Source organism: Tiliqua scincoides, chromosome 3 (genome assembly GCF_035046505.1).
Source record: "Tiliqua scincoides isolate rTilSci1 chromosome 3, rTilSci1.hap2, whole genome shotgun sequence".
Lineage (NCBI taxonomy): Eukaryota > Metazoa > Chordata > Lepidosauria > Squamata > Scincidae > Tiliqua > Tiliqua scincoides.
Window position 1 is genome coordinate 187,864,121 of NC_089823.1, and position 23,206 is coordinate 187,887,326.

General features: G+C 47.7%; 1 protein-coding gene across 1 annotated transcript in view; it reads left to right on the plus strand.

Annotated features, from left to right (window-relative positions):
• The first annotated feature begins 20,833 nt into the window (after window positions 1-20,833).
• Window positions 20,834-23,206, plus strand: part of NT5C2 (5'-nucleotidase, cytosolic II) — an 89,223-nt gene continuing 86,850 nt past the window's right edge. The window contains exon 1 of the mRNA XM_066619467.1: window positions 20,834-20,918. The gene's annotated coding sequence lies outside the window, so the exon portion shown is untranslated. The remainder of the gene's footprint in view (window positions 20,919-23,206) is intronic.

The following is a 23,206-nucleotide window of genomic DNA, read 5'->3' on the forward strand; positions in this document are numbered from 1 at the left end:
GATGCATTGCTTAGGGGAGCTTCTGAATCTGATCCTGCTGCTAGAAAGAGAGGTTACTGTCATGGCTAGGAATGCTTTTGCCTAACGTTGACTGGTGTGCCAGCTATGGCCCTTCCTTGAGACATCAGTTCTAGCCTCAGTCATCCATGCTTTGCTCACTTCTCAGTTAGGGTAGTGCAACTTCTGTTTGCAGGAGTTGACTACATAGGGCTGCCATTGAAAAATATTTAGAAAACTACAACCCATTCAGGATGCTGCAGCCACATTGCTATTGTGGGCCATGCATAGGGAGTAAAACATTCCTATTCTACATGAACTACACTGGTGTCCCATACATTATCAAGTCCAATTCAAGGTACTGGTTGTTACCTTTATACTGTAATCCTTTTACAGGTCATGCCTCGTTATCCACTGATAAAAAACAGTGGATACCAAATCAGTGGAAAAATAACTTTAGACCCACTTCCAGGTTTCTTGCTCCTACATTGTCCCCCCAGAATGCATTGGTGTAGATGCTATACCACATTCAGCCATAAATGGGGGTGAATAATAGAATCTAGTGGAATGAAATTATAATTCTTTAACAGCACCAAGGTGGGAAATTGGATTTGGGTGCTTTTTTCCTTGTTATAAAGCATTTAGGGTGCAATCCTAACCCCTTATATCAGTGCTTTCTGGTACTGGCATAGCAGTGCCAATGGGACATGTGCTGCATCCTGCAGTTGGGTGTCACTCACGGAGGCCTTCTCAAAGTAAGGGAATGTTGTTTCCTTGCCTCAGAGCTGCACTGCCCTTATGTCAGTGCTGGAAAGCACTGACATAAGGGGTTAGGATTGCACCCTTAAAGGTGGACCTCGGCATAAGCGGTAAGTCAAATCAGTGGATACCAACTGGATACCCAAAGTCCCACCTGTGCACACTTTCCTACGAGTTAGCCCCACTGAATAACAGTGGGACCTCTGAGTAGACAAGCATAGGTTTGTGTTAATAAAGACCTACACAGTCTTAGGGTCCACCTTCTGCCATAAGAATCTATCTGTCCATTAAGATCTGCAGGGGAGGCTGTGCTCCATTTGTCGTCATTGAACAAGGCCTGCTCAGCATGCATATGGAACAAAACCTTTTTTGTGATAGCCCCCCCCCCCCAGAAGTGGAACGGGCTATCTCAGGGAGTGTGAGAGATCCCTCCTCTTTTAAAAAAGTGCTCAAGAAATATCAATTTTGCCAAGCTTTGTGGCTGTGAAGCTGTGCTGCCCTATATCTTCTGTTACTGAAGCACTGCTTTTTTGTCTGTCTCTGAATATTTTCAACATAGTTGTTGAATCTGTTTTTCTTGTAAGTGGTCATGATCTTTGTTAGTTGCCTTGGATATAATTAGAGAGGTGAGACAGAAATGCCAACATTTGTGATAAGCCAGTCATCGCTTTCCAAAATGCTACAGTAACTTTTAGCATGCAAAATGTGCCACAGTACTTATCTTTATAATAACCAAAAGAAGCAGATCACACAGAGAAATAATTATTGCCAAACTATGCAGGGAGCTTTGTGACTGCAGGTATATGATCCTGTCTGTTCCAGATCTTCTCTTCACATTCATCTATTGTCAACCTTCCTTTATCCTCTCCCTTTTCTCTGCTCCTTTTGTTCTTCCACTTTCAAAATTTAAACTTTAGACTCCTCAGGGCAGGGACCTTCCTTTTTTTCCTGTAAAGTATTGTGTATGTCGATGATCCTATGTAGTTAAACAATAATAAAACACAATAAGCAAACTGGCTTGTTCATTATTAGTTAACTACATTATTTATAGCCCAATCTTATGCATTTTTACTTGGAAGTAAGTCATTTGTTCAATGGAACTTTCTCACAAGTAAGTGTGCATAGGATTGCAGCCTTACAGCGCAAGGCAGGAGATCTGGTCTAGAGGGTAGAGCCTCCATTTGCCTGAAGATAACATCTACAAGGTCGCCAGTTCGAGGCCACCAGCACCATGCGACCTTGAAGCAGCTGACAAGCTGAGCCGAGTTATTCCATCTGCTCTGAGCGTGGGAGGATGGAGGCCAGGATGGAGGCCAGATCAGAATGAAACACCTGAATTGTTGTGGCTCTTGAAAGATAGAGCCTTCTTTCAATTGTAAAAATCCCTACGGGGATTTAATAAGCCTGCCTATGTAAACCACCTTGAATAAAGTCTTGAATAAAGACCAAGAAAGGCGGTATATAAATACCTTGGAGGCAGGCTGTGCAGCATGGCCTTTCCCAGTTTGAAGAGACACTTTGCCAACAGTCTGAGGCTAAGAGGCAAAGAAGGAAGGCCCATAGCCAGGGAGACAGACCAGGGACAGACTGCACTTGCTCCCGGTGTGGAAGGGATTGTCACTCCCGGATTGGCCTTTTCAGCCACACTAGACGCTGTGCCAGAACCACCTTTCAGAGCGCGATACCATAGTCTTTCGAGACTGAAGGTTGCCAATACCATATTATTATTATTATTATTGTCTACTCAGAAGTAATCCCCACTAATTTCAGTGAAACTTACAGCCCAGTCCTGAGCTACCTGGCATGCAGGGCTGCTTTGGCACCAAAAATGGCTGCTGTGGTATCCTGCGCACACCTGGCAGCCAGCAGCAGCCCCTCCGAGGAAGGAGACATTCATCCCCATCCCTTGAGTAAGAGAAGTAGCCCGCAATGGAGCCTCTCAACTCTCCGGCAGTGCTTTAGCCAGTGCAGAATCAAGAAGCCTCATGTTGGGCTGCGAGACCCAACATGGGGCTCTGGATCCAGCGGAGCTGAGCTCTGCCAGTCCTGCCCCCCTCCTTCTCTGCTCTCTCCCCCTGCCTCACCTTCCCCACCCTCTGCCCACCCCAGAATGCCTCCTCCCCGCCTGGCGGCAGATCACCGGCCTCCAACTGGCGCTGTCCCTGTGCGGGCTCATGCTGGGCCAACTCCAGTGCTCGGCTGGCGATAATGCCCACAAACGTGGGCATGCCTTACAGCATGTTTGCAACAGTGTGCACCAGCAATGAACCAGCATGCACTGCTCTGGATCAGGCCCTTACTCCAGCACAAGTATGTACAGTATAGGATTGCAGCCTTAATATGCCATGTTGGTTTCCATAATTTAACTATCAATAAAGTTTCAGTGGGTTAATCTAGCAATTGAACTGATTAATACCAGCAGCCCTATGGAAAACAGTTATGATCTTCCTTGCATACAGGCTACTTTTGTGTGTGTAGCTTGGTAAAACCATTCCTTGCTATTTGCTCACTGGTTTCCTAATGAAAAAGGGAAAGCTTTCTCTTAGTGCCATACACCACAAATGGCCCATGGGCAGCTCATACATTTTTCAGCATGCTTTATTAAACCAGGGCTCTAACTGCATGTTTCTCCACCTGGCTGCATTGTGGAAGAGTTGCATGAGAGGACAATGCTTCTACCCTCTTTTGTGACTGTGAAGCTTATGTCTAAGGGGATGCAGATTTTTAGTATTCTTTTCTTTAGGATGTTTGTGATCTTTAACCAGATGTTAGCCAAGCTATGATAGCTAGTATATTTAACAGCATTATGGCAGAAATCTATGCTGGGCTTATGGTGGTGGATCTCATGATCCACCACTGTAAGTTCCAAGCTAGTGGCACAGCAGCCACTCTGTCGTTTGGTGAACCAGAACAAACGGCCAGAGTGTGTGGGCAAAGTAGCCTGCGGAAACTCTGCCACTTTCTGCCACCATTAACGTTGCTAAGGGCCCAGTCCTATCCAGTTTTCCAGCACCGGTGCACCCACAATGCAGTCCCGGGGTCAGGGAACAAATGTTTCCTTAACTTGAGGAGGCCTCTGTAACTGCATCCCCAACACAGGAAGCAGTGCATACCCCTTAGGCACAGCAGCACTGGCACTGGAAAATTGGATTGGGCCCCAGGTTGGTAGTAGGGGTGGTTTGGGGAGGATCATTGGTGGTTCAGGGCAGGGAGAGGGCCGAGAGCTGATCTTGGTGGCAGTGGTATGTGCTGATATCCTATCCCCCTTCAGGGCCTGGACCTGGCCCCAGGAGTCTCCTCGGACTTACGCCAGTAAACATGCATGCTTAGATTTGAGCAGTGGCATACCTAAGGTATCTACTATCCAGGGCTCAAAGAAGATTTTGTAACCCTCCCAGGAAGGAATCATATCTGATTGATTGATTGATTGAAAAGTGTGCAACATGTATGAGTTGAAAAATTTATTTGAAATAAAGAAGTGATATGAACCTTGATTGAGCTGATGACTGAAATTCTTACTCATTTAATCTTAATTCTTTGTAATTCACTCATTTAATCATAATCAAAGATATGGGGAACTCTGGGGAAATCCAGGGATTGGAGAACCAGTAGGCAATCAGGAAGAGGAGCACAACAAACCAGTCCCGGAGCAGCCGAAATGTAGGTGTCTTGTCACAGCTCCTCCCCACTGGGCCTTGTGCCCGCTTAAGTTTGATTAGTTTTCCTTGGTTGCCTCACCAGTACAGCAAGCAAAAGTCAGAGTCCAGAGTCAGTAAGCCAAGTCACAGTCCAAGGTCAGTCAGTCAGTCAGTCAGTCAGTCCAATCAGTCAAAGGTGCCAAGTCAGAGTCCAAAGTCAAAGTCCAGTCACAAGCCACAGTCTGATTCCCAATTCCATAAACCAAGTCAGTCAGTCTCCTCTCCTACCTCCAACCTGCACTCCTTCAAAACCCACCAAACCCTTTCTGCCTCAGGTGCTCCCTATATACCTGAGGGATCTCCTTATGCTCTAGTGGTTGCAGCTGTGCAGCACACCTCCAGCTACCACCTGGGCTTTAATCCTGCATTTACTCAGAGCAAGGGGAACTGTGGACACCACACCCTATCTCCTCGGTAAAATCTTCCGCAATTCCAATACAGTAGGTTGCATGGTCATGGTGGCCAGACTGTTCCCCTGCACAGGCTACTGCCTGGTGGAATTGTTACCCCCTGAACCCGTCTAGCTACATCACTGGGTTCAAGGAGACCCATTGGAGGGCAGGCAGTCTACAGAAAGCTAAGTTTAAAAGGCTTTTCCTTACCTTTCCTGGGCAATAGTGTGTCATTGTCCTCCATAGCGTGCAGCATGTGATCCATTAGTGATGCTGCATGGTACGGATAGGATTGGGCGGTTAGTGAGACAGCCCAAATTATACTGTAACATCAGGGGGAAAGGTTTAATTGGACAACTAACATGCAATGGCCATGTACACCAGTATTGCTTAATTAACGTGTGAGACCAAGGGTGGCCAACCTGTGGCATGCGTGTCACAGGTGGCATATGGACACAAAGTTGCCCTATATTTTTTGGGGAAAAAACACATTTAAATAATAACAACAAAAGCACCACAGCAGTTTATGGTTTGCTTGATTTCTTTGCTATTCCTGAAACAGCATGCCCAAGTTTCTAACACTGCAATGGGCACACTCAGAGCAGCCATACCTGTTCTGCTGGATTTCCTCTAGTTGGAAAATGGGGAGAAAGGTGGGAAGAGAAAGCCAACAGGGCAGATGCTAGTGAACTCAGCTGCATTTCACTAATTGGCGGGTCACTCACTTACCCAAGAAGGCTGGTATTGGTGGAACACTGAAGAAGTGAAGGGCAGGCTGTAGAAGGCGGCAGGGGCTGAATGAGACAGCACAGAGATGACCAATGACATCAGCAAAGCCTAGGTGGCCCAGCCAGGCGGCGATAACATCTTCAAGAAAATCATCCAGAAAGAGATCCCAGCTGAGATCATCTTTAAGGTTGAGAAGGTGGGTAGGCAGAGGGGGCTATGCTGTGCTGTGCAGAAGGGCAATGAATGCAATGAACGCACCTTATATAGTCCTTTGATCCAGTCCTGCTGGGCCTGACTAAATGTCCATACAGGCCATCTTTCTGGCCTCATCAGCAGTCAGCCAGCAGTCCCATGTTTCTTGATCTGTACCATCAGGCACCCTAAGATATACTGCCCTTGAACTTGGAGGCTCTATTTAGCTATTGTGCTAATCACTAAAAGTGACATTAAGGTGGAGAGGCACATTCAAGATAAAAAGCGGCACATGGTGAGCTGTCTGTTGGCCACCCTTGAGTTAGATGATAATACTATATTAGAAATAATGGGGGCAAGGATTATATGGACTACAATTTCCCTGCAGGGGTGGTCCATCCATGAGGCAGACTGGTCTCCCCCACACTTCCTCTTGTGTTCTTTTTTTCAAATCCAGGCAGTGGGAGAGGAAAGAAAACTGAAGGAGCATCACATTTGACATACTCCCTCAGGCACCAGGAAGTGTTGTCAGCCCTGTTTTTCTGTGACCCTGGAATCTATACTGTTTAACACCTAAAAGTCAATTTTGTTTGTGCTTCTGGTTGCAAATATGCATATGTCTATATATTATTTTAAAGCTATGTGGGCTCTACTGTCTGTTCATTGCTGCCAGAGTCCCCAGTGCTGGAGAAAGAGAGTAAAGCCCCTCTTCCAGAATGGCCTAATGAACTGCTGCAGTCTTTTTCAAGTGCCTACCACAGCTTTTCAAAAGAAACTTTGTAGGTGATGTTGGCTGGGTAGCTTCCAAGTCTTGCAGCCTTTGAGATCTTGTAAGACTCTGATGACCAAATATCCCCTGCAAGTCATCATTCATCATTGGCAACCTTCAGTCTCGAAAGACTATGGTATTGCGCTCTGAATGGTGGTTCTGGAACAGCGTCTAGTGTGGCTGAAAAGGTTGATTTGGGAGTGACAATCCCTTCCACACTGGGAGCAAGTTTAGTCTGGCCCTGGTCTGTCTCCCTGGCTATGGGCCTTCCTTCTTTGCCTCTTTGCCTCAGACTGTTGGCCAAGTCTCTCTTCAAACTGGGAAAGACCATGCTGCACAGCCTGCCTCCAAGCGGGCCGCTCAGAGGCCAGGGTTTCCCACCTGTTGAGGTCCACTCCTAAGGCCTTCAGATCCCTCTTGCAGATGTCCTTGTATCGCAGTTGTGGTCTACCTGTAGGGCGCTTTCCTTGCACGAGTTCTCCATAGAGGAGAATCTTTGGGATCCGGCCATCATCCATTCTCACGACATGACCGAGCCAACGCAGGCGCCTCTGTTTCAGCAGTGCATACATGCTAGGGATTCTAGCTCGTTCCAGGACTGTGTCGTTTGGAACTTTGTCCTGCCAGGTGATGCCGAGGATGCGTCGGAGGCAGCGCATGTGGAAAGCGTTCAGTTTCCTCACATGTTGTGAGCGAAGAGTCCATGGCTCGCTGCAGTACAGAAGTGTACTCAGGACGCAAGCTCTGTAGACCTGGATCTTGGTATGTTCTGTCAGCTTCTTGTTGGACCATACTCTCTTTGTGAGTCTGGAAAACATTACGGTAGCTGCTTTGCTGATGCGTTTGTTTAGCTCGGTATCGAAAGAGTGTCGGAGATCGTTAAGCCAAGGTACACAAAGTCATGGACAACCTCCAGTTCATGCGCAGAGATTGCAATGCAAGGAAGTGAATTCACATCCTGACCCATGACCTGTGTTTTCTTCAGGCTGATTGTTATCCAAAGTCTTGGCAGGCCTTACTGAAACAATTCATGAGCTGCTAGAGATCTTTGGCAGAGTGGGCAGTGACAGCTGCATCCTAGGCAAAGAGGAAGTCACGCAGACATTTCAACTGGACTTTGGACTCTGCTCTCAGTCTGGAGACGTTGAAGAGTTTTCTGTCTGATCTGGTCCGGAGATAGATGCCTTCTGTTGCAGTTCCAAAGGTATACTTCAGCAGGACAGCAAAGAAAATCCCAAACAAGGTTGGTGCAAGAACACAGCCCTGCTTCACTCTGCTTCGGATGTCAAAGGGGTCTGATGTGGAGCCATCAAAGACTACAGTGCCCTTCATGTCCTCATGAAAAGACCTGATGATGCTGAGGAGCCTGGGTGGACATCCGATCTTGGGGAGAATCTTGAAGAGGCTGTCCCTGCTGACCAGGTCGAAAGCCTCCATGAGATCTATGAAGGCTATAAAGAGTGGCTGTGGTTGCATTTCTCCTGCAGCTGTCTAAGAGAATACCATATCAGTGGTAGACCTGTTGGCTCGGAATCCGCACTACGATTCTGGATAGACACTCTCTGCAAGTACCTGGAGCCTCTTTAGTGCAACTCGGGCAAACAGGTTTCCTACAACGCTAAGGAGAGAGATGCTGCAGTAGTTATCGCAGTCATCCCGTCGCCTTTGTTCTTATACAGCGTGACGATGTTTGCATCCCTCATGTCCTGTGGTACTCCACCTTCTCTCCAGCAGAGACAGAGGATTTCATGCAGCTCAGTGGCGATGATCTCTTTGCAGCACTTTAGGACTTCAGTAGGGATGCTGTCTTTCCCAGGTGCCTTGCCAGAGGCAAGGGAGAACAGGGCCATGTTAAGTTCTGCTAGGGTTGGTTCACTGTCAAGCTCCTCCAACACAGGCAGGCACTCAATGTTGTTCAGCACTTGTTCGGTTACTACATTTTCTCTGAAATACAGCTCAGAGTAGTGTTGCACCCAGCGTTCCATCTGCTGCGCCCAGTCCTGGATGACCTTGCCTGTGGCAGACTTCAGAGGGGCAATTTTCTTCTGTGTTGGATCTAGGGCCTGCTTGATACCATCATACATCCTCTTGATGTTGCCCATGTCGGCTGCTATCTGTATCTGGGAACAAAGCTGGAGCCAGTAGTCATTAGCAAATCAACTGTCAATCTGCTGGATTTTGCTGCAGCAGCTCAGAGGACCTGCAGGTTGCGCTCACTGGGACAAGCTTTGAATGCTGCTGGAGCTCTCCTCTTTTCCTCAATGACTGGTGTCAACTCCTCAGAGTGGGCTTCAAACCAGTCTGCCATCTTGTTGGTCTTCTTGTTGAAAGTGGACAAGGTGGTGTTGTAAACAGCATTCTTGAAATGTTCCCATCTGTTGGATGCATTTGCATTGGCCAGGCCTGGAAGAGAATTCCTCAAGCACTTGTGCAAATTCCTCCACTTTTCCCTGATCCCAGGTCTTGCTGGTGTCAGTGCGAGGTCTTCCTTCCTTTTTCGTGTGATACAATCGCTTTGTTCGCAGTTTCACTCTGCTGCACACAAGGGAGTGGTCAGTGTCTGCGTGTTATCTTGATGCTGGGAAGGCTGGAGTGTCTGGTGAGAATCAGGTCGAGCTGGTGCCAGTGCTTTGATCTTTCTTGGGTGTCTCCAAGAGACTCTATGTTGGGGCTTCGTGTTGAAGAATGGGTTGCTGATGCAGAGACTGTGATGACAGCAAAAATCTAGCAGGCGTTGGCCATTTTCATTCATCTTCCCAGTGCCAAACTGACCTAAGCAAGTGGGCCACAAACTGATCAGCGCCAAGTCTAGCATTGAAATCGCTGAGGTTGAATAATGGCTCTTTTTTGGGAATTTTCTTGATACTGGTGGCCAGGTCATCATAGAATTTGTCTTTAGCTTCTGCTGGAGACGACAGAGTCGGTGCATATGCACTGATGAGAGTGACAAGTCCTGCTGATGAGTGGAGCCGCAGGGAAAAAATTCTTTCACTTCACTCAGTAGGTGGGATCAGTGGCGTTGCTAGGGGGGTGCGGACTGCACCGGGTGATGTGCAAGGGGGGGTGACGTGCACTGGGGTGATGTGCTAAAATCACGGTGGTTAGGAGTAACCCCATCATGTTATATACATGGAATTTAAAGCAGATGGCAATGAACAAAAACAGGAGTGAAATATCTCCCTTCTATCAAAAGTTATTGGCAAAAAACTGGAAAACAAAAAATACATGGAGCCCAATGGAAACGGAAACCGAGCCGTATCGCGCTTTTAGTCATGAGTAGGTGAACTTGCTTTAGTCCGTCAGAAAGGGCAGGCTGAGAGGAATCCAATAACACCAGAATGGTCCTGATCCAATGAACGTAGCCCCCCAAAAAACACCCAAGAAGTGGTCCCTCCCTACAAGCTGGTGAATGTATTGAGCCCTATGGAAAGCGAAACTAAGCCACATGGTCGCATTTTTTCGTGAGTAAGCAAACGTGCCTTGGCTCCTGGGCAGGTCAGGCAAAGGGAAATGTGAGCCACCAGAATGTTCCTGATGTGATGCAACTGGAGCTCAACAAATGCTCCAGAAGGCAGCCGCCCTCATAAAAAGAATGAAACAGAGGCTTGACAGGGTAAGGTGAATTTTTTTCTGTTTTAGTCTGCTCCACACTTTCCTGGGAGTAAGCCCCACTGACTATAATAGGGCTTACTTCTGAGTAGACAGGCATAGGCTTGGGCTCTCAGACTTGTAAAGGCATGTGGGTGATATATCACCTGCATATCACTGCATAGTGATATGCTTGTAATAGAAGAACTTTAGGCTGCAATCCTAATCACACTTTCCTGAGAGTAAGCCCCATTGAACAAAATAGAACTTACTTCTGAGTAGACCTGGTTAGGATTGTGTGCTCAGTTGAACTGGGTACTGGGTAGAGGTGAAAATCTTACTGATTCTTTTTTGGGGGGGGGGTTATTGCAGGCAGAGAAAATTCACTTGGTGGAACAGGGCTAGCTTCCCCTTATTTAATTATTTGTTTTACTTTAATGTAATTATAATTATTTGTTTTAATTTGCTTTATGATGGGTCCTGGACAGATTGCCTTTCTAAAAAGTGGGTCCCAGTGCTAAAAGTTTGAGAACTACTCCAATAAGGTATAAGTTGACACACTGGGGGAAGGTGACACCACTAGTGACCAAAATTACTAAAATCACTGTTTGTAAAAATAACACAATCATGTTATATATCAATTTCATGCAAAATGCAATGAAACATCTGTATTTTATCAAAAGGTACAGCCAAAAAACCAGTGGGGGCTGGGTGATGGTAGATCACCACACCCACCACCTGGAGTGTTGCCCCGCCCACTGCATGGGGGTGATGCGCTGGTCTCCCGCACCGGGTGACGCAAACCCTAGTGATGCCACTGGGTGGGATGATGGATTCCAGCAGGGTATTTCTGACTGCAAAGCCAAGACCATTTTCCCTGGTCTCTTTTAGTGGTTTTCCCTGCCAGAAAAGTGAGAAATTTCTCTCCTTGACAGATCCTGAATCTGGCAACCTCATCTCTTGAAGGGTAACCTGTCACTATGTCACTTGAAGAAGTAACCTGTCACTATGTCACAGTAATATGCCCTTATTCATTGATAAGGTTAACGAGACAACTTAGAACCCAATCCTATCCAACTTTCCAGTGCTGATGCAGCCGCAATGCAGGCACGAGATAATGGAACAAACATTTCTTACCTTGCATAGGCCTCTGTGACTGCCGTGCCCGCCCCCCCACTACAGGATGCTGCACATGCTCTGTTGGCATGGCTGCATCAGGGCTAGAAGCTGAATAGGTTTGGGCCCTCTGTTTTGGTTCCTCTGCCTCCTTTCCTTGGTAGCTTCCTTCATAACAGGGTTTTTTTTGTAAATTCTGAGTCCTGATTTATAAATGCATGAAAATATCTCCCAACAACAAACTCATTTGTGCACATGACAAATGAAACTTCACGCATCATCAGGCAGTAAAGGACTTTGTCTCTTTGATAACCGACATGATGGCACAGAGCAGCTATGCCTAATTAAAGATTAAATAGAAGAAAAGAACAGCATAAATACTCCTTAGATCAAAGGTTCCCAAACTTTTTAGCACTGGGACCCACTTTATAAAATGGCATTCTATTGGGACTCACCTAGATTTATGAATTTAAAAAAAATGTTTTACTTTATCAGCCACTCAAGCCTCTGTTTTAATCCTTTTTCACATGGCCTTCTGGAATGTTTGTTGAGCTCCACATTCATCATATTGGCACCATCCTGGTGGCCTTGTGTTCACCTTTGCCCACTGGCGTCACTAGGGTTTGCGTCACCTGGTGCGCAATGCCAGCATGTCACCCCCCATGCAGTGGGCGGGGCAACACCCCGGGTGGTGGGTGTGGTGATGTACCATCACTCTGCCCCCCCTGGTTTTTGGCTGTACCTTTTGATAGAACAAAGAAAGAACACATTCTGTATGAAATTATGCATTGATTGATATATAATATGACGGTATTATTCCTCCAAACTGTAATTTTAGTGATTTTGGTCACTAATGGTGTCACATACACCCCCCAGGGTATCAACTTACTAATACCTTATTGCAGCAGTTCTCAAACTTTTAACACTGGGACCCACCTTTTAGAATGACAATCTGTCCAAGACCCACCAGAAGCCAGCCCTGTTCCACCAAGTGAATTTCCACTGTAGCCTGCCTGCAATAACACCCCCCCTCCAAAATCAGTAAGGTTTTCAGCACTACCCAGTGCAGCATTACTAGTTGAATTTAAGAACTTCTGTTTAAACCAGATCACTGTCAGGATCCACCTGGCAAGTCTCAAAAAAGTTCACCTTATCAGCTGAAGCCTCTGTTTTGATCCTTTTTAATGGGGGGGGGAGCTGCCTTCTGGAGCATTTGTTGAGCTCCAGTTCCATCAGATCAGGACCATTCTGGTGGCTTCACATTCCCCTTTGCCTGGCCTGACCACCAGCCAAGGCACGTTTGCTTACTCGTGAGTAAATGTGACCGTGAGGCTTAGTTTTGCTTTCCATACAGCTCAATACATTTGTCTGCTTGGAGGGAGGGACTTCCTTCTCAGGTGTTTTTGGGGGCTGCATTCATTGGATCAGGACCATTCAGGTGTTGTTGTATTCCTCTCAGCCTGCCCTTTCCAATGACTTAGGTGACTAAGGCAAGGTCATCTACTTACGAGTACATGTTTCACTTTCTATAGGGCTCAATGCATTTTTTGTTCTCTGGTTTCTTTGGCCATAACGTTTGATAGAAAGGAGATATTTCACTCTGGTTTTTTGCATTGCCTTCTGCTGGAAATTCCACATCCAGCAGTACATAACTTGATGGTATTACTACTAACCACCGCAATTTTAGTGTGTCGCCCCCCCTAGTGCGCATCACCCCCCCATGCGCATCCACCAATGTGCCCCGCACCCCCTGCACCCCCTAGCAACGCCACTGCCGTTGCCTGCTCATAGTTAAGAGCTGAGGCACTTTGATAAGAGCCAAGGATAGAAGGAACTTCCTCCTGGAAAATTTGTTGGGGCCTGCGTTCACTAGATTGGAACCGTTATGGTGGTGTTGCGTTCTCTTCAGCCTGTTCTATCCGTACCAAACCACATTCAGCTACTGCAGCACTAGAGGTGGCTCCAGGCAGCCCTAAAGGCTTCTGTATGAGTTATGAATGCCAAAGGGTGTGACTACAATGGTGACTGGGTAACAGTCCTCTCACCCCCAAGTAGCAGCATGTTTAATCCTTGATCTGCCTTGTCAGTTTCATGACCCACCAAAAACTGAGTTGTGACCCAACTATACAATTTCTCAGTCCTAAAACCAGTTCTTAAATAAAATAAAATAAACCCTATGTAGTAGAGAGAGTGTGTTTTGAGAGATGTCTAGGGCATCATCTGCAGGACCCATTGTATCTAGCTGTGCTTGATGTGTGGACAGAATGCCAATATATAATATCCTGAAAGATTTCTGGCCAGCACAGAGCTAATTATACAAGTCCATATTTAATGACTGGATATAATATTCAGAAACAATAGAATAAGTAACAACCTAGAGTATAGCCTAATAGATTTGTCACAGGTTCCTCAAAAGACTATGGTATTAGTGCAGGGGTCAGCAACCTTAAACACTCAAAGAGCCATTTGGACCCGTTTTCCAGAGGAAAAAAAACCTCAGGAGCCACAAAACCCTTTTGACATCTAAAATGAAGATAATACTGCATATATAGTTGTTTTTTTTTACCTTTAAGCTCTTATAGGTCCCATTTTTTATAATGTAGCCCCCTCTTATAGCTTTTAGTTAGTTTTGTCATACATTCTTGTCCTGTGTTTTCAGACACCTGGTCCTCTATGGTGTTTTGCCTGATTCCAAGGCTATTCTCTGCCTGGAGAATTATGCCCACTTTAAGCAAATTAGCTCCCCTTCTTTCCCCCAACAAATGACCCTGGTTCTGCCCTGCAGTCCGGCTGGACCCCACCTCCAGAGTAGCTCGCCTGCTCAACCTGCAGAGGTCCTCTGTCCTGCCAGCAGCCTCCCACCACTACAGCAGCCCCTTGGTCCTCAGCAGGTCTTGGGCACAGCAGCCACACACCAAACTCTAGTGTCTCCAGCAGTCCCTTAATCACAAAGTTCGTCAGAGTATCCAGGGCAGAGGCCAAAGTCAATAAGCCAAGTCACAGTCTAAGATCAGATTCCAAAGTAAGTCAGTCAGAGTATTCAAGTCAAAGTCAATAAGCCAAGTCAGTCTCCTCTCCAACCTGCACTCCTTCTCCAATCCACACCCCCGCTTCCTGCCTCAGGTGCTCCTTATATCCCTGAGGGCCCTATTGCCTTCAAGTGGCTGCAGCTGTGCAGCACACTCTGCTGGATGCCCAGGCCTTACCCTTAAAGGTGCCACTGCTGACACCACATCTACCTCCTCACCAGATCTTCCAGGATTCCAATACATATGGCGGTTATGACATCTGCTTATCTTACATGGATACTAAAGAACTCCCCCCACCTTCCAGAGACACCCTGCTGGAAGGAAAAAAGGACACAGACTCCATAGGTGGGGAAGAGAAGAAGCCAGAGGTGGGGGGGCAGCCACAGGCCAGCTTCTGCCCTGCCTGCCTGCCTGCCCTCCCTCCCTCACTCAGGCTGCAACCCTCTCCACACTATCCTGGGAGTAAGCCCCATTGGCTACAATGGGACTTCTGAGCAGACAAGTTGGTTGGAGCTCTCAGGTTGCAGTCCTCTCCACACCTTCCTGGGAGGAAGCCTCACTGACTACTTGTGAGTAGACCTGCATAGGAGGGGGCTGAGGCTGCAGCCCTCCACACCTTCCTGGGAGGAAGCCTCACTGACTACAGCGGGGCTTACTTGTGAGTAGGACCTGCACAGTGAGTACCTGCACAGGAGTAGGCTGAGGCTACAGCCCTCCGCACCTTCCTGGGAGTAGCCCAGGGACTACATGGGGCTTACTCTCGAACAGACCTGTGCCAAGGCTGCCATCCCAGGCACCCTTTCCTGGGAGTAAGCTTCATCTGCTGTAATGGGGCTTACTACTGAGTAGACACACAGGATGTCTCCTCTGCTGTGGAGGAAAAGCCTCTCCTTGCACTGAGTGGGGACCTGTTCAAGGAAAGGGCGGCTGCAAGGGCTTGCAATGGCTGAGGAGGAAGGTGGCTCAGGATTGGCTGGTGGTCAGCCAGTGAAAGGCCCTGAGCCATTCCTACAGAAAAAGCCAGGAGCCTGCTAGATGCTGATTGGCTGAGCCTGCTGGAGAGTTGGGGAAGGGAAAAACAGGGAGCTTAAGCCTGCAGAGTGGGCAAAATTGAAAAGGGAAACCAATGCAGGGCAGGTGGGGGTGAAGGGAGAGGAGGGCAGTGAGCTCAGGGGGCGGAGGGAAGCAGCCTGCCCTCCCAGCATAGGTGCCTCCTGTCACCCCATTTGCCACTTTCACCTGGAGGAGCTGCAGCAGACAGCTGAAAGAGCCACATGCGGCTCTAGAGCTGCAGGTTGCCAACCCCTGTATTAGTGCAACAGATACCACTTTGTATGCTATATTGTTGAATTATTGAAGGCGTTTCTTCAAGATTAGAGTGTCGGCTTTAATTTTTATGTAATTTTAGTGTAGTTCTTCTGTCACTATTGTTTGTAATGTAGTTCTTTTGTAGCTATTATTACCAATTATTTGTAGCTCATATCCCTTTTCACTTCTGCCCATGGTGTTCACATCTTCAGCTCCAACATCCTCAGCAGACTGAAAGTGCCTGTCCTCTCAGATCACTCCAACGTTTTTTCCCTGCCCCCCCCTTATGCCTCCCAGATTATTTGTGTGTTGATCTTTTCCCCTGGGGGCTGGGGATAAGAATAGGCCCTCAGTTTGGCTGTACTTGTCCTAAGAGGCGACTAAACAGCCACCAGGTAGATGGGACTTGTCAGCCTGGGAAGGCAGCTCATCTGAGAGAAGGAAAACTCTGATCCCAAACCTCCACTGCCTTGTGGCTACATCCAGTTATGGAAAAGGCTTCAGGAGTCAACCTCGAGGCAAAATCCAGAGCTGGAGTCCCTGGGGCAGTTCATGGCTGAACACAGTCACATTCTGGCAACTCCTGCAATGCCATTGGAACCAACTGTATTGGCCTCTGCCTTTCCATTACGTGGAGAGGGGGGATTTGCTGCATGGGTAACAGCCTATCCTCCATACCTACTTTACCCAGGCTTTGCGCACTGGAGAGGACACTCTGTTCCAGAGCCACCATTCAGAGTGTGACACCATGGTCTTCCGAGACTGAAGGATGCCAACAACAAGATCTTACATCACTCAGATCTCTCTTGAAAACCCACCTTTTCCATGAAGCTTTGGCACAGCCCCCTGGACCCCATACCCTCCTACAAATAAGCCTAAGCACCTGTACATGAAATAATCACATATTCTATTCTTTGGCTGATTACCCACACTCCATTTCCCTCCTTTTCCTTTATGTCTTCCTTGTGTCTATTTCTAGATCACAGGCTTCTTGAGTCAAGTTTGAGACTTGCTCCCAAGTAAGCGTGCATATGATTGCAGCTTAAAAATAGTTAATGTTACCCTTTCAACAAAGTGAAATTTTGAGTATTCAATTAATTATCAACCAATCATGAACTGTTACTATCATCAAGACAGAGTAATATAGTGAACAAAATGCTGGACCAGCAATTGTTGGTTAGATTCAATCCCTGCTCAGCCTTGAAACTCACTGACTGAGTTTGGGTTAATCATTATTGCATCTCTTATCCTACCTCACAAGATTATTGGGAGGAGAAGAACATAAGAAGAACCCCACTGAATCTTGCCAAGGCCCATCTAGTCCAGCTTCCTGTATCATACAGTGGCCTACCAAATGCCCAGAGAGCACATAAGACAACAAGAGACCTGTTGCCACTCCCTTGCATCTGGCATTCTGAGATAGCCTACTTCTAAAATCAGGAGGCTGCCCATATCCACCACTGCCTGTAACCTGTGATGGTGTTTTCCTCCAGAAATTTGTCCAGTCCCCTTTTAAAGGCATCCAGGCCAGATACGTCCACCACATCCTGTGGCAAGGAGTTCCACAAACTAATTACACACTGGGTAAAGGGTAAAATGGGATAGCCCTGAGTTTCAGTACTCAGGAAACTGAGTAGGAAGAATGCAAATGAGCTAACTAATATTATTTCAGGAACTGCTGCTTGGGGGCCCTTTGAACCCTATGCTGTGCTATCAGATTGATTCTGATCTGCTGACCTGTTAGAATTACTGCCTGTCAGAACTGACAGTGCAGGACTGATGTCTGATCTGGCAGAAAGCAGCTGCATATCTTCTGTTGTGAATCATGGGGCTTTAATTTTGTGAGTGGATCACATTTCCAAGGGTAAGAGTCAGAAGGTGAGATGCACTTTGCAAATGTACTGCAAAGCTGTAAATGTATTGCAAATGTACTGTGAAGTTTTCTGAAAAGCAGGATAAAAATACAAATAAATATGATGCTTATCCAGCCTAATGTTAACACTGACTTTGTGGTCCACTGTCCAGCTTAGCATAAGAACATAAGAACAGCCCCACTGGATCAGGCCATAGGCCCATCTAGTCCAGCTTCCTGTATCTCACAGCGGCCCACCAAATGCCCCAGGGAGCACACCAGATAACAAGAGACCTCATCCTGGTTCCCTCCCTTGCATCTGGCATTCTGACATAGCCCATTTCTAAAATCAGGAGGTTGCACATGCACATCATGGCTTGTAACCCATAACGGATTTTTCCTCCAGAAACTTGTCCCTTTTAAAGGCGTCCAGGCCAGACGCCAGCACCACATCCTGTGGCAAGGAGTTCCACAGACCAACCACACGCTGAGTAAAGAAATATTTTCTTTTGTCTGTTCTAACTCTCCCAACACTCAATTTTGCGTTTGCATGCATCCTTTTATGGAAGCAAGAACACGACTCTGGATGTTATTCTCTTCTTTCCTAATAGCTGCTAGCATCAATGTGATGGGAAACAAACACATTGTGCAATCTGCCGGTACTGAGCCAGTGACCCAGCTGGAGCAATCCCTGCTGGGACCTGAAGTCACTAAACTTCTTTCTTTACCCTTTTCTCATTTGCTGGAGGGTTCTCCTCCCCCTTGCGCATGGCTTTTGCATTTAGTTCACTTAGGGCCGGTGTACAAATTCTTGGTGGCTTTCCTTCACTGCATCCTTTGCCTTTGGCTTTGGGTATGAAAATTGCTTCAGAAGCAAACAGAACGCAAAGCCACATACCCAGAAGAAATGAAACCAGTTGGCAGCCTCTGCTGCGCGCTTGATGCAGGGGAAGGAGAGGGAAATCAGAGGAAATGCTGCCTGAGATCCTTTTTGCACCTAGAAAAATAAGATACATGATCACAGATGTGGGTGAATGCAGTGCAGTGGCTTTCACAAGATTCTTTGTCTTTATCTACCTCCACTGGTGACTTCCCATTGACTAGTTCAGGCCACTTAACATGTAGGTGCAGGCATGTTCTCAGTAGCGTAGCTAATGATCATGTAGCCCGCTGCCCAGCTCAGAATGATGCCTTGGAAGTGACATCACGTTCTGGGCTTTTAAAAAAGTGAAAATGGGGAAAGTCCGCTCCCCCCCAGCAGCTCCTTGCCACCTCTCCCCAGGTTCCCCCCTATTAACACCTTCTACAAGTTCACAGCAGCACTCTAGGGAGAGCCACTAAGCTGCCCTCCTAAAGGTCTACCTGTGGCTGCTGCCACTTTTCTACTCCTCCTAGGTGCAGGGACCTACCTGCAATGATGAGCTGAGACTCTGATGATTCGGACTAAAGTCACAAAAACAAGTGTTTTTCGTGACTTGTACAGACTCAAGTAATGTGCGTCGAAAACTTGGGCACTGACTTGGAAGTTTTATCCTAAAAATTAAAAGCCTTGAATACATGTGAGTCAAGATTTGCTTTTGTGTGTGCTTATGACTCTGTTTTGCATGTGTGCTTGCTTGCTTGCTACTTCCAGGGCTTGACTTGCTTTTCTAAAAGACTAGTTAGACTCCAAACGACTCAAAAAATGTCTCTGGATGAGTTGCAACGGCCACCCTGATGACCTGTGGGTGACTTGAGTTAAGGGGGGGCAGAGACTTGGAACTTGACTTGAGACTCAGCACTGTGGCTCCGGCACATCCCTGCCTACCTGAGCTTTCAAAAGGCAGAGAGGGTGGGGAGAGGAGCCAAGACTGATGGTATAGAGTAACTCCTCTTCCCACTACCCGCCCTGTTTCCCCCTTGATAGGCAGGTAGCAAGAAGTCACTATCATTGCCCTTCTCCTAGTTCTCTGCCTGTGAGTTGACCAGTCTCAGCTCTTCTTCTCAGCTCTCGATCTTTCCTTCGCCTGCCCTCTCTGCTGTTTGAAATGACAGTGAGAAGGAAATGGGGGGAGGGCAGTGACAGGAAGAGGAGAAGGAGAGTGGAAGTGACCGCAGTGTCTGATGAGGAGAAAACAGAAGTAAAGAGATGTTGAATTTATAGGCAGCATCTGCAGAGCCCAGTCTCAGGTGCCAGAGGGACTTAGGGCCCAATCCTATCCAATTTTCAGGGTCAGTGCTGCCATGCCAATGGAGTGTATGCTGCATCCTTTGGTGGGGAGGCAGTCACATAGGTGCCCTCAATGTTACGGAACAGTTGTTCCCTTACCTCTGGGCTGCATTGCCGGTGCACAGATGCTGGAAAGTTGGATAAGATTGGGCCCCCAGGCTGCTGTGCCTGTTTTGAAATTGTTACCAAGAAGAGCAGTGTTTTATATGCACCCACATAAGTGAATGATAGCCCCATCCTATGCATGCCTTCTCAGAAGTAAATCACATTATTGTCAATGGGACTTGCTCCCAGGTAAGTGTGGATAGGGTTGGACTGGGAGTCATTTACATGAGGAAAAAAATAAACAGGTGCATGTTGGACTCCATGAGGGTTGGGGACTAACAGCCCAATCCTATGCATGTCTTCTCAGAAGTAAGTCCCATTGAATTCTATGGGATTTTTGCTCCTGGGAAAGTATGCATAGGATTGCAGCTTGAGGGCCCAATCCTTTCCGGTTTTCCAGTGCCCGTGCTGCTGCTGTGCCAATGGGGTATGCATTGCTTCCTGTGTTGGGAGCCACTCTCAGAGGCCTCCTCAAGGTCTGGGGACATTTGTTCCCTTACCTCAGGGCTGCATTGTGGTTGCACTGGTGCTGGAAAGTTGGACAGGATTGGGCCCTAAGGCAGCGCTCCTATCCACGTTAACCAGAGAGTAAGGCCGATTGACTATAATGGGGCTTACTTCTGAGTAGGCATGCAAAGGACTGGGCTCTGAGGCTGCAATCCTATGCACACTTTCCTGGGAGTAAGCCCATTAATGGGGCTCCCTTCTGAGTAGACATGCATAGGACTGGGCTTTTAGGCTGCAATCCTATCCACACTTACCTGGGAGTAAGCCCCATTGACTATAATGGGGCTTACTTCTGAGTAGGCATGCAAAGGACTGGGCTCTGAGGCTGCAATCCTATGCAAACTTTCCTGGGAGTAAGCCCATTGACTATAATGGGGCTTACTCCTGAGCAGACATGCTCAGTCTCGCCCCCATGTAGGGTTGCGACACCGCCACTCGCGCGCGCAGTCCCGGTCTGAGAGTTGCCTGTCTCTGCGGCGCTGCAGCGGGGCGGCACTTTCTCCCCGGCCCCTAACGGGAAAAAAAAAAAGCAAGGGGAAGTAACGTGGTAGAGCGGAGGAGGCCTCCTGCGCATGCGTGGCGTGCGAGTTGGTCCAGCGCTGCGGCAGTTCAGTCGTGCTATTTCTTTGCGAGGGGGAGCGAGCGCGAGACAGACGGACAGAGAGCGGGTGAGAGGAGCAACGGAAGAGTGCGCGCCTGTGTGGTGCGGGGGGGAAAGGCGTGAGCGCCACTGGGGGCGCCGGGCTGGCCGGGGTAGAGAGAGCCTCTCGCGCGCCTTTCGGTGCGGGGGGGGCATGACTGAGGCGGGAAGTCGCGGCGACCGCCCCCCCCCGCCTGAAGTGAACGAGGAACCGTCCCCCGCCCTGAGGGGGGAGGGGAAGGAGAGTGCTGTCTGCCGCCCTCCCCCTCAGGTGGTTCGTGCTTGGAATCCCACCTCGGAGCTGGGGGGGCGCGCCTCCCGAAAGCCAGCCAGCCAGGCAGGCAGGCAGGCAACGGAGGGCTCTTCGAACATTTCCTCACGCCTCTCCTCCACCCGCGTGGCTGGGCGGGGGAAGGGGACGAGCCCCTGGCCGGGCAAAAGTCCCGCTCTCTCCCAGAGAGGCGAGAGCGTTTGAGTCGCGAGAGCGCGCCCTCTGCCGTCTGGGTGAGGCAGTGCCTCAAGGGGGATTCCTCTGCCTGCCTGGGGCCCGGCTGTGCTCACCCGCAGCTGGGCCCCTAAGCTCTCAGGTATCCCCCTCTGGCACCCCACTACGGCTGACAGCATGACCCAGGGGCATGTGAATGTATGTGTGTGGCAATATAGATATAGTATACCTGAGTGTGAACACACACATGTGCATGTGTTATACATATATAGCTTACAAGTATGCTATGTCAGTATCTATACACGCGCACACATATACATCCACATATGTTCACATATATATGTCTGCGTGTGTGTATACACACTCAGAAGTATACTTCTTCTGTATGCACACACATCACACACACACACACATCTCAGGGTCATGCTGTCAGCCATAGGAGGGTGAAAGACTGAAATGCCAGAGGGGGCTTGGAATATCTGAAAGCCATGGGTTAATATAGCCCTGCTGCTAGGCAGGCAAAGGAGCCACCCCCTTGAGCCACTACCTTACCCTAAAGGTAGTATGTGAACACACACACAGAGAGATCCTATTCATTGAAGTCCTAAGGTGCAGGTAACAGTGCCTCAGTCCTCCCAAATGTCAGGCCCCTAGTCCCTAGTGGTGCAGTGCCCCTAGGCTTCAGCCTAGTCAGCCCTATGAATAATATGGCACTGCCTGGGGGTTGCCTGGCTCTTTTCTGAAGCACTTCTTGGATGGGTGGGTGACTGACCCCATTCTACTTTCTTAACTGAATGGTGTTGTTACTTGTGTGGTATCAATGGCAAGAAATGAAGTACCTCTTTAAGTCATTACTCTTCCCTAGAGGGGTGATCGGGAATTATGATTATCAGTTCCTTGATTTATATTGAAGGGAATACTGTAATGTTTGAGGATGGGGCTAAAGTTTACAGTGTTCACAGTGACTGATAAAGGAAATTCCAGTCTTATTTCTCCCCCACTCCACAAATATTAGGATGAGAAGAAGGGCAATGATGGTAGAATTCATTTTATTTTGCCCCTGCACTGGAATAGCTGAGGTGGGTTGGGGTGGGCAATCTTTCTGCAATATGTACAGTTCTTTCTCTCTGTTCACTATGTCTCATCTGCAGCTTGTTAAACTTCTGTCCCTCTTGTACTGTTGCTGAAAGTGTGTCCTTTGCCAGGATTTACTAAAGGAAAGTGCTTGTTGATTTGGGGCAATGGTGACTTGTGGAATCCCAATATAGATGTGCACTTAAGATAGTTAAATGTAAGACAAAGTGTAGACTGAAGCAACTTTATTTCAGACTAGAGATTTAGCAGAAGCATTCCATTTCATGCTAGGTAGGTCATGCTAAAAATCCAGTACCTTTGGCCCTTGCCCTGATCTTGGGCAGTAGTTTGGAATGAGAACTGATAGTTTGTTCTTCACATTATTTTATTACACAACTGTGAAATCTAGTGGAGGAGGAGGGGGCAGGGTTGTGTACAGATTGAGGCAGTTGGCTTGGCAGCACATCAGATATTTCAGGCAAACCTTAGACAGGGATTCGGCTGACGTTCTCTCTCACTTTACTTAAACTTAGGTGGCCTTGGCATGTCAGGGTGTGGCTGATAACCTACAAGCTGCCAAATTGAAAAAGAGTGTGAACGCACATGTTTCTTTTTCCATTCAGACTTTTAAGAACATCTGTTGGAAGTGTTGTGTTGCAACATGTAGCAATCCTTCAGTAGACATGCATGGACCAAGTGACTTAATGTGTCCTGTTCATGTTTGTGGTATTTCAACAGTTCTTGGAACTGCAAATAATTAAACTAGATGATGATGTAGCAGCTGAGTTTTAGGTATT